At 31.3% G+C, this 12,862-nt stretch overlaps 1 long non-coding RNA gene across 2 annotated transcripts; it reads right to left on the bottom strand.

Moving 5' to 3' along the window:
* Window positions 1–6,075: 6,075 nt before the first annotated feature.
* On the bottom strand, window positions 6,076–8,548 carry LOC122306966. Of its 2 annotated transcripts, none has more exons than XR_006241596.1 (2): window positions 7,590–8,548; window positions 6,076–6,386 (listed from the first exon to the last, which is right to left on the bottom strand). It is a non-coding gene; the product is annotated as an uncharacterized LOC122306966 (long non-coding RNA). The 2 variants fall into 2 exon arrangements; XR_006241597.1 differs by having other exon boundaries at window positions 7,594–8,548.
* Between the last annotated feature and the right edge of the window lie 4,314 nt (window positions 8,549–12,862).

Raw genomic sequence — 12,862 nt, 5'->3', positions numbered from 1 at the left:
CGATTTTAGGATCGCTGGGATAGCATTTTGAACCAGGCAATGTATATAGCAGCGATTAAGGAACCGCTGCTATATAATTTGGCAGCGATTTTTCTATCGCTGCCATATGATTTTGGAAATTGAAACCTATATGGCAGCGATTACTTTAGCGCTGCAAAATGGTATGGCAGCCATTTTATAATCGCTGCCATATGTTTGTGAAACAGGAAAACTATATAGCAGCGATTAAAAAACCGTTGCCTTACTATTTAGCAGCGATTTTTCTATCGCTGCCATATTATTTTTGAAATGGTTGCGTATTTGGCAGCGATTACAAAAGCGCTGCAAAATAAGTATGGACAGTATATGGCAGCGACTATGGAAGCGCTGCTAATTAATGTAGCAGCGATTTCGTAATCGCTGGAATAGAATTTGACGCTATTCAAATTATATGCCAGCGATACCAAACTCGCTGCGAAATATTACGTATAGAACGGCGATTTTTTTTATTCGCCGTGTTATAGGTAAAGTGGAAGAATAATACCGGCGAATTAGCGGCGATTAGGTAATCGCTGGAATATTACTATAGCGGGGATTTATGCCTATTTGCCGGCGATTTTACAACGCCGGGAAAAGTCCAATCTGTTGTAGTGTGAAAGCTTTGAATGAATGTTGTATGCTCTTGGTGTTGTGAATGTGAAGCTCTCAAATGATCTATTTATAGGCATATGAGACTTTATATTCAAATTTAAAAAGATTCACATGTCAAAGACAACATCATTCATTTTTTCAAAAAATTCAAATAAAAGGTTCTTCTTTTTCAATTGTCAAAGACAACATCATTCACTTTTTCAAAGAATTCAAATAAAAGGTTCTTCTTTCTCAATTGTCAAAGACAACATCATTCACTTTTTCAAAAAAATCAAACCTAATCTTTTACTTTTGGCATATGACAAAATGAGCACACTTTCATTTTCAAAAAATTCAAACCTAATCTTTTACTTTTTGTATAAGTCTAAAAAAGCATCAATCACTTTTGAAAATATTCAAATAAAACATGCACATGTGAAAGATGACAATCAATCATCTTTAATATTTTCAAAGTTCAACCCTTTAATCAAGGCATGCACATGCAAAAGATGACAATCAATCATCTTTCAAAATTTTCAAATTTAATTTTCAAAAATATTCATGCACATGTGGAAAATGTATTTTAATGCTTTATGATAAAATATTAATTTTGAGCATTAATCCTAATTTCGAATTTTGAAGAGATTTACAACATTACTCTATAATTTTAATGTGAACTTGTTCCCTTCTTGCTCATGCTTGTTTCCTTGATGTGCTTGACTCCATTGTGTAGACAACTTGAGCTTGAGACTTCTTTATTCTTTGAATTCATTTGTTATCATCAAAATCCATGTGTAGATTTATAATCACATGAAACTTGAAATCTTGAGTTCAACATTACTCATGATTAATAATTTAATTAAAATATGATTACTTATAAATAGAATAGTAAAATATGATAAAATTAAATAAATTAATAATTAAAAAAATTAAATATTTTTTAATTATAAATTACTCATTATTATATAATGATTAAATAGATAATTTAATGTGAAAATTTGATGTAAATAGCTAAATTTAAATTTATTTTATATTATTTTATTGTTATATAACGAAAAAATAACTATTCTAACATGGAGACTTATATGAATGGAATAGATAAAAGTTAAATTAATCTTACATTTATAAAAAAAATGTCCTTTAACTTTAGATAATTCATTGAGGATGTTTTAAGGGACCATAATTTTCAATTTTAAGAAAATATAGAAAAAATAAAATTGATCATTTTGTTTTTCAAAAATGGTTTTGACGTCTTTTACAAGATTTCATAATTTGAACTTTTACATATATAAGGATCTAATTAAAATAGCAAAAGATATCATACTAAATATTTATGTACGAAATCATCTAATGAAAAAGAATATTCGGGGTCGTACTTCTCCGCCCCTGTCACCGTGGGGATAATAAGAAAAGGAAAATGCTACACATCATCCCACACCACACATTTTATATATTAAAATAATATTTTTTATTTCATTTTATTTTTATTAAACTAATTAAATTATTCTATTTATCATCTACACATTATATATTTATTATAGAAAAAATAAAAAAAAAATTAAAATAAGTGTGGTGTGTGAAGTGTGAGGATGATAAAAAGAATTTTCCATAAAAAAAAGGGGTATTTTTAACAATAGAATTGATCGCAAAGGGTATCCAGAATCGTAGCTATTCACTTTTTTTCGTCGGTTTTTGCATTGACGCATGTTGGATGTCAAAGAAGGAATACAAATACTTTTTACCAGCGATTTGCAAAAATTATTAGAAATAATTTGTATCGCCGGAAAAGGCCCATAAATTCGCCACATATAACTTGTTGAACTATGATTAAGTTCGTCACGATGGCTTTTCTTGCAAATAAGTGTCACCGCAAATAAAGTTTTGCCTCGAGGTTTTTTGATGCAAATTAGTATTAATGGCGATTTTGTGCCGTCAAGAATAGTGTAATAGTTATAAAATATATTTTCGGCGATTACAAATTGTCGCAAGCAAATTAAAAATAAAAAATACAATTAACAGGATACATGAAAAATACATTAAACATTCGTATTATAGCCTTCAAATGCCCAACATTAACAAATCTTTTCCAAAAGCAGGCCACTTGTCTGTTAAATGATCCTAAAAAGTCACAATTGAAAAAGAGGAGAATTAAATTGAAATTCTTTAAAAATAAATGAAATGGCAGACTTTAGCCATGCAAGAGAGTATCTCAAGCTTCAAAACTTTTATTTGATAAGAATCTTAACAACACATGAAGAAGTGTTCAAAGTGCACAGCAAATAAAAAAGACATAGCATTGGGAAAGACGAGAATGTTGCAGACAACCTGAAAAAAGTGAAGTGACATAACTGCCTTACCATCTTCCAGACTATACTGAAAATTACAAAAAAAAAATGTAAGACAATAACCACCCTACCATCTTTCACTAATCACACTTGGTGACTTGACACATTTCAAATGGGTCATTTAAGTGATGGATCGGTCTACAGCTACTGCTGGAGGCTCGCTTGGTTTAGAAATTTTTTTTTTAATTTTTTTTATCATATCATTTTTTAATATTTTTATACATTTTAAAAAAAATAAAAAAATTCATAATAATATTAAACAAAATTTTCTTAATTATTAAAAAAAATTAATAAAAAAAATAAAATACTGGGAACGGTAGGATCCCAGCAGAGGATTTAGTATTTTCCTTTAAGTGATTGATAGGAAAAAAATAAAAAATCACTTGAAATGGGACACACACATGCAACATGTGTGGTTGTGAATGGCAAGGCTTAAGATGAAGAGTGACATTGCTCAACATCAAGAAATTGTACAATTTTACTGTATAGACATCCAAGGGCCCTTAATCACACCGATTCACACGACAAAGATTTGTGTCTCCAAGTTCCAAAGTCAGAGGTATTTTTATTTGACCTTTTTCATTGAAAATTCTACTCAAAAGAGCCCGTTATAAATTATACAGCCGATATTCAAGGCACCTTGTTGCGCATTCAACTACAATTGGATGAGAAATACTTTTTGCAATTAGGAAATATAGTCGGTGTGTAGTCGTAGAGAAAAAAGTGAATTAATATGGGACTTATATGAAAAAAAAATATTTTTATAACTTTTTTTTATTCATGTAGGTCCTCCTGAATATAAAATAATTTTTTTATAATTTTTTATATTCATTCCGTACAGCCGACTGCACGCCGACTGCATTTGCCGACTGTATCTAGCAAACCCTTTTAATTTTTTTAAATCTCAATATAAAAATAATATTAAAACGATATATTTTAATAATATTTTATTTAACTTTTAATTTTAATCTCAACTCATCTTATCTCTAAAATCAAACTAGGTTTAAAGTTAATTTAAAAGGAATATAATTGGCAATCATGCTTTTAAAGATTATTCCGAAATGGAAGGTCAAATAAAGCATGTGAAATATTTTCATCATGAACTCAGGTAATTATAGTTGAATTCATTTCCTAACATGTCAAATAAACACATATGTCTGCCATAATATGTGTATCCGATGCTGATTATCTAGCTATCTCATACAGAATCTTATGTACATCGTTCAAAAGGAATAACACTGACAAAACTCCCGAAAACTTCTCAACCAGCTTAGCTGTTAAAGGTTTAGCAAGGAACGAGTCATCTTTCAATCATGAGCCCTCTCGATCTGCTTACACATACAATGTGATCCACCTCAGGTCATCTTAAATTTTGTACTGATCAATAAAAAAAGGTAAAAGAATCTTCATCATCAGATATATACTCATAATATTATCAAAAACTCTCATTCAGTAAAGTCACTCCATCTGCAAAGTCTATGTCTTACAGATATTCTCCTACTTTTCAAATCCAAAATGGGGAACCCAAACTTCAAACCACCATTAAAAAAAACAAAAAAACCTAGTTAAAGCTACTGTGTAAAAGATCTTACAAAATAAGAAAAAAATCTATCATAAAAGTGGATCGAATAAGGCAAAAACTATAGAAAGCATATAGAAGCAAGGAAACTCATAAAAAAGTTTGCCAAAAAGGTTAAAAGGTGTTTGTACCGCTTTTAATTTTGAAAAAAATTTAGTTTTAAATATAAATACATATTAATATATGTATCAATTTAATATGATTGGTCAAATAGTAAATTTTATTAAAAATAATATAAATTTAAATTTTAAATATGAAGAAATTAATATTGATATGTAGATTAATATGCGACAATAATTATACATAATAAAATTCTTTAATTTTAGATTTACTGGCATTTCTTGACATCCCAAGAGGGGGAATAGCAATCATGTGCATAGAAAGATATTAGTACCTTTTCTTCATTATAATCGTAAAAGCTAACAAGAGAAACACTGATTCCAGAATTATTTTTTAAAAATAACGAATGGATATCGATTTTTAAAATCCCATTAGCCCCAAAATGATAGAACAGCTTGAAGGGTGAATTACTTCCTTCGGCCAAGAACAATGCTTTGGGGAAAATATAATATATTGCAAGAGCTTTGATCTTGTTGTCTTCAGATGGTTTGGTATAAGACGAATAGTTCGTTCATTTCTTATTCATAATTTGTTTTGCAATAGAAAAATCCTTGCCTAAAATAGCATATGATTTTGCATGCAGTTGTTCCTAAAATCTTTAAGGTCTCTTGCCTACATAGTTTAATGAATTGTACCAATTGGCAGCGCAATTGATATGAGTAGGTAGCGCAATTGATATGAGTAGGTAGCCTGCCTGCTTAGAGGATTTGTACAAACACGAGATGGGGTTGGTGTTTAAGTTGGTAGTTAGAAAGGATGGTGCTATTCTTCACAACCTTATTTGATTTTTTTATGTTACAGTTAATGAGAGTGGAGATAAAGGCTTGTTAGGATGGAGATAAAGGTTTATTTGGAGCCGTTGAATAGCTAGACAGAATTGCGCTTTTGATTATTTAGGCAGATGTTGAATATCTAGATACATTCCAATGTTTAATGTATTTTTTGTCATTAAGCTTATGGCTATTGTGCAATCTTCTCCAATGTGTATTGCGGATATATTGTGTAATCTGAGAGCAATCTAATATAATGGCTAATGGAGCTGCTGATATATTGTGTATTGCTGATATAATGTCTAGGAACATGTTTTTTCCATGTAACGTCCATGTAAAGTTGTTTGTCCAGGAACACGTGTTGGCTTTTAATTATTGTGTATTGCTGATGTTATTTTTGTTATTATTATTATTATAATAATAATAATAATAATAATAATAATAATAAGCACAATGGCTTATTTACACAAGAATATCTGGACCGACATTGGAACTTTTAAAGTTCCATTACAACACAAGAATAACGGTCGGTTGCTCCGGTGAATCTCACATCATCGGTCGGCGTCGGTTTTACCCAAAAACCGCGCCGATGAGGTCGGTTTTCACCCCTAGAACTTTAACATAATGCTCATTACATTACAAAACATTAGCATTACATAGTGGAGAAGTACATTTAGTCTTTCATTAGATTTAAAAAGATGTAGATACATTTCAAAAGTACTAGTTTGGATTACAAAATTTAATACAAAATAATTACAGCACAAATCATAACAAAACATAACCATGACAATAATAAAACTGGTCTCTCCAAATCAGCTTGGTCTTTTGCTCTTGAAGTCCAAGAAGTTGAACCAGTACCGCTGTCAGTGTGTTTCATATCGCTTTTTCGTGTGTTTCATATCTCTTCATATGGCTTTCGTGTGTTTCATATCGCTTGAAAAACTAGCATCGCTGTCAATGCAACTGCACGTGTAAAAAAGGCAAAGATTTCTCTGAAGTAATGCCATGACAGGAAATAATCTCACATTGTATGCTCATGACATTAAATAATGAACCATGAGTCCAGAATGACACAAACATATAGGGTAGTCCAGAACCCAACAACCATGAGTCCATGAAAATTAACCTGTTTTATCCCACAAGAGAAACACAAGCAACTCTGAAATAGATAGGATGCCTAAAAAGTATTCTCCTCAACAACCCTTTATTAATTAGCTCAAGAAATACAACAACCAAAACACCACACAGATCCATTGTTTGATACTATATTTATAGTTTTTAATTTGGATATTCTTCAATTTATTTAAAAAAAAAAATGGATATTCTTCAACCAATGAGATGAGCACCCTAATGCCATTATTAAAATAAAAACATCTTCCCAAAAACACAAACCCAAAAGAATCTGGAAATTGTTTTTGAGGGGGAAGAAAAAGTAATATATAAGAAAAAAATCAGTGACGGCGGGTACTAATCTAAAAGGTTGAAGGACAAACATGCATGGAACCTTCATGAAAGATTTCCCACTATAATTGCCTATCAATAATGTATTAAAGGTAATTGATCTAACTAAACCATGCATTGAAGATATATAGCCCGTATAATATTAATTTCTACTTGTAATTATTAGTGGATCCAGATCGATTCAGGCCATATACTTCTTCCATTCAGTGCCATATACAGTCCTGATATATATAGTCCTGCAACAATCTAGCTTCATGAAGAATGTAGCTGTTGTAATGAGGAAGAAGACATGTTCAAAAAGAGGATTCTGGAAGTTGGATCCCTCGAAATTGTCCTTATCAATGCATATGAGTCTATGAGAGCTTTTATCAAACACTTTCTCTATGTATTCTTATTTCTTTTATGCAGCACTTTATTACATTCAGTTGATTCCCTTATTACATTACAACAGCTACATTATACATCACATAGATTTACAAGAAGGTGGAAGATGACACACACAAACACCCTTCAATGGAAACTCAAGTATTGCAAACGGTAAACAATCAACAGAGTGGGTGACTTACGGTGTGAGATAACAAATAGATAGGTTGCAGGGAAAAAAACCAACATATTAGAGAAATGGAAAAAGAAGGAAAAATAGAAAGGAAGAGACGAAATCCTCAAAGAGAGAGAGAGAGAGAGAGAGAGAGAAGGGTGACTTACGGACCACGAAGTGGTTTTGGTTGACGAGGAATCCGAGATCGGGAGTGGGTTTCGGTTCACAAAGAATTCGAGATCGGCAGTAAGGAACAGAGTCGACGGTGGCCCCTGATTCTCGAAGGCTTTATTGGCACAGAGAGAGAGAGAGAGTTTTTGGGGTGGGGGTGCCGGGTGGGGGAAGGAGGACAGAGTCGCACGAAGAGATAATTTTTTTTTTTTTTTTTTAAATCCTATGCCGTGCGGTCTATCTGTTTTTTCATGTGGCTTCTATGTGGCATGTCGCCATTTGACTCCGTTAGTTGAAGAATAACGGAGGCTCCTGCTGAAAGGTTTTCTCTAAAGAATAAATATATATGTTTTTGCATCAGACTAACGTATACAGCTTTAAAAGCGCCACAATACATTTTGACGATAATATTTTCGGCAAATGAATTTGACGTAATTGCTTATTTAAGGCAACTTTATTTACCGACAACAATATTCATCCCAACAGTCTGAAAATATACAGCTTTTGCAATAATATTATTACCGGCAAAAATTGTTCGTCGCAATACCTCAAAAATCATTGAAAAAATAACCTTCGCGGTGGAATTCATCAGCAAAATAATATCGATGCTATTACTGATTTTTTGCGACAAATATAAAATCGGCGCAATAGAAGCTCTTTTCTTGTAATACAATGAAGCAAGTTAAGGCAGTTTGACTCTTGATTTCAGAGGCAACAAAGCCTGATCTTAATTAAAATCTTGGCTTGCTTACATCTGCAACAACACTAATAAAGACTGCTGCAACAGTAATGAGGGCGATTCCCATTATAACTATATTGCCGATCTTCTCATATTTTTCAGCTATTTCCTCTTCGTAAATTGCCATATTCGATTAGGAAGCTAAGATCAAAGATTGATGACAGACACAAATAACTATGATCTGCAGAAGCTGCTTATATTTTCGCGAAATGATAATTAAACCCTTGGGATCAGGGGAAAATCAACAAGAGTTTATATTTCAAAATATAGGGCAAATATGGTAACTTGCTTTTTTTAGGTGTAATAGATACTTTTAGCTATAATACTTTTTTTAGGTGTAATAATAGCTATACTAGCTAGCTCGTTACCGTGTCAATAACTGAGACCATGCATATGTACTCCGGCCATCTCTTTCGATTACTAAAATAAACCTAGATTTTACTTGGTTAATTCGATCTGGAAGGTCAGAGAGAACGACAAAATTATATATGTTTGCATTTTAACTTTCTAGATGAATGGTACACAAAAAAAAGAATCCTCTTTTGTTTGTATTACAATAATACTATTTTACGTGGTAGTGCATGCATGCGTTGAGCTCGCACAACGTGTCGTGCCACATCAACATATAATTAAAAATTATTGATATAACATGATATCAACGTGGCTTAGCTTAATTACAATCCCAACAATGATCATGCATAACTATATCAAAGCTTGTATGCACGTCATAAATCTGTATAGAGTATTACTAATTTGATTTTTTTTAAATAAAAAAAAAAACCTTTGTTTTGAAAAATATTGAAAAAAACAAAAAAAAACCTCTGTAACTTGCATGCCGTACACCCACCGCCTGCTAGGAAACTCGCAGCCCAATCCCGATTGGAATTCTTGTTTAAAACATCAAATCTTGGAATGTCATCGTTACAAAGAAAAATAATTTTTTACGTCATTTAAATTAAATGTAAAAAATATAAATTAGATGCTAAATTTTTTTTCAACCATTTTATATTTTGTGTATCTAATTTAAATGGCATAAAAAATTATTTTTTTTTATAGTACATATTCTTGAAGTATATCGCAAAACTACCGTAAGCAACGTTATCTCCTCTCAACAACGTAAGTGATGACATTTTCTGGTTAGGTTTGAGGAGAGAGATGATAGTTTTTAATTTTAAATAAAAGTTTAAAATATTATATTTTAATATTATTATTATTTTAAGATTTGAAAAAAAGTTAAATTATATATTATATTTTATATGAGAATTTGAAAAATATATAATGATGAGATGAAATGAGAAAATATGAGAATTTTTTGTTTAAACGAAGTTACCAAACCGATAAGCACAATTTTTTTATTTTTATTTTATCATTTTTTGAATTTATTTTTTAAACATCTTTAAATATTTTTTTTAAATATAAAAATTCACTAATAATCATTTTCTTAATTAGTAAGAATTTTTTTTTAAAAAAAAAAAAACAAAACAAAACACAATCGATCAAACCATCGGTTCACTTAGCATTTCTCTTTCTTTTAATATGTAGTTTAAATCTAGTAGTTGTAATGAGTACTGATCAGGATAACAAATAATAATCTTAATGTTGTATTTATAGATCAGAAAACATTTGAAAACAAATCATCAAAAGTACGAATGAACTTTCATTCTCGCATAAAATTTCATGTTATTAAAATTATTCATATAAACACTAATTTTATTACAAATTAGTATACTGTAAAGTAGTGAGGTGGGACACATGTAATATTTTCATTGGATGGTTTTACTGTTACAGTTTTACTTATAAAAGCAATAATACCATTCTTGTTGATTTCTCTTTATTTCTCTTCTTGAACCATTAAAGAAAAAACCTTGTTTATATCTGGTAAAGACTCTATCATCAGAATCTGTCATCTCACATGAGAAAAAAAATCATTTAATCACATCAAGAATTGAATCACATATTGTCTGTCTTGGTAACTCAAGAAAATTCTGGTTGCTCCACAAGATCACGCTTGTAAAGCCCCACAAGAACAAGTTGGAACTTGGTTGTAATTGAGCAATTCATCTCACAAAGATTTAATTATTGTGCATTAATCTCTCACCAATGTATCTTCTTGCATTAAAACTGATAAATCTTTTTGTAGTTGAAAGATTCTTGACCCATTTCCTTGTGTAAATCAATTCTTCAAATCTTGCCACATATTTTTAGCTATCTATGCACAGATAATACTCAAAGAAGAAACAGAAGCTTCAGTGGCCATTAGAGAAGACCCACTAAGGTATCTTCTCTGATACCATGAAACAATGTTCACAAAGGAAGAAGAAAAGAATGAACTGAAGTCTAGAAAACTGTTATTCAAGATTGTAAGTTTTACATTTACAAATAGCTCTGTATTTATACACAAAGAAAACAGAGGATAAAAGTAAAACAGTAAAACTATCCAATGATAATATTACATGTGTCCCACCTCACTACCTTACAGTTTACTAGTCTGTAATAAATTTCTAATGATATATGTACATACTTCTCGATTGGATTACCTAATAAATACTAAAAAATTTTAATTTCAAACTCATGCGTTTTATTTTGGACAGCAATGAAGGTTCAAGCTTCAGAAGCCCATATAATTAAATGCAGGCTTCACAGATACAATCTATGGGATTACTATTTCAATTCGAGAAGTTAGCCACAGGCAACATCAAACTTCTAAAAAAACCTATGCCATGCAACAAAAGATGCGAGACTATCATCCAAAACATCTTGAGGTTAAAGTGAGAGAGCCATCTAATTGCACATTCTTTCCATCACCATCCTTTAATTTAACCTGAAAAGAGATAAATGTTATTTTCATAAGAACAAAATTTAGATGTTAAAAGTCCTCAAACAAACTCCATTCAAAAAAAAGGGGAAGAATCCAAAACTTAGATGTCTAACTATGAACATATACGCGATAGTTGAGATTTAAAATTTATTATCCAATTACCTTTGATTCAAAGACCCTAATTGCTTATTTGCGGTGACTTTATTTCTAGCCGATAATCTTTCACCCGAATAGTCCAAAAATGCACAGCTTTTGTAGTGATATTATTTCTGGAGACAATTGTTCATTGCAATAACTCAAAAATTGTTGCAAAAATCACCTTCACGGTGGAATTCATCTGTAAAATGAACATCGCTATTATTAGTGACATTTTTTGACAATTTCTTTTGCAACAAATTTAAAATTGCCGTAATAGACCTTTTTCTTGTAGTGTGGCTCCCTCATCCACGTTTGCCATGTGACAGCCATATATTTATATTTGAAAAAATAAAAATAAAAACAAAAACGATTCTCATCTATTCTTCTCCCAATCCATTCAAACAAACAAAAATGAAGAGTGCTTACCGAATGGAAAATGAAAGAACTATGCGAAATATGAATGGTTCTTCATCTTCTCAGACTATGGAAGCTTTTTGGACGAAAATTGGTTTTTTACTATATTTAGCAACTTGGGTCGGAGTACTACTACCACACAAAGATTTTGGTTGGACTCATTGTTGCTTCAACCCATCTAAGTGGCTCAACAACTTGATACAATTTTCTTTAGTGTTGGATGCATTATCAACGATATCATAAAATGCCTTAGTTAGTCTATCCAATCCTTATGATTTAGGGTTGTTACCCAAATCATCGTAACTTGATCTAACGAGGGTATACGTTCGCTTAAGGTCTCTCCTCCACCTATCAATGATGTAATATGAAGGTAACTCATCCTTATCATGGAATGTGAGCACACAAAGGACGTGCCTACACAAAATGCCATTGAATTCAAACAAATTGCATGTACACTTTATTTCAAGCTCCTCATCATTGAAATAAACAACAAAATCTACCCGTTTGATTAATCCATCTGTTACTTTTACTTTATCCCTAACTTAGTATGTATAAATTGCACCTTTACAGCTAATCAAAATTTGGCAATAGTATAGTAAGCCTCTAAACTCATCTTGCACTTCTTTAAATTTTGTATTCGTATAGACTTTCTGAATTGCCTCTCAATGGCATAATGGCTTATGTATGGAATCTGGGTGTGGAATGAACTAAAATTAGCTGTACTCTCGTTTTCAATCTTCCATCTTAGGGCATTGTCATACTGATCTACAAATTGCTTCAATGTCATTTTTGAATTGATATAATCATAAAAAAATGCATTCATACCTTCACTTTGTTGCATGGTTGACATGCCTTCCCATAAATGACATTTCACATATGCTGGCACCCAAAGATGTTGCTTAGAATATAGCCACTTCAACCATACATTACAGTGAAGATCATAAGTATCATGCAAATGCAGCCAAGATTTTTCAAGGTTTCATAAACATACTTGTGAACGTCACTCTTAATGGCCTCATACTGGGAATTTGTTGCAATTTTTTCTTGTACTTTTTTCATAATATGCCACAAGCACAATCAATAGAAAGACGAAGGAAACACTTTTGCAATTGCATTTTGCATTGTTTTATCTTGATTTGTGATTATTGCAGCTGGAGCTC

Source organism: Carya illinoinensis, chromosome 4 (assembly GCF_018687715.1).
Source record: "Carya illinoinensis cultivar Pawnee chromosome 4, C.illinoinensisPawnee_v1, whole genome shotgun sequence".
Taxonomy (NCBI): domain Eukaryota; kingdom Viridiplantae; phylum Streptophyta; class Magnoliopsida; order Fagales; family Juglandaceae; genus Carya; species Carya illinoinensis.
The sequence above is the reverse complement of the archived record's forward strand: the minus strand, read 5'-3'. Positions and strand labels throughout refer to the sequence as shown.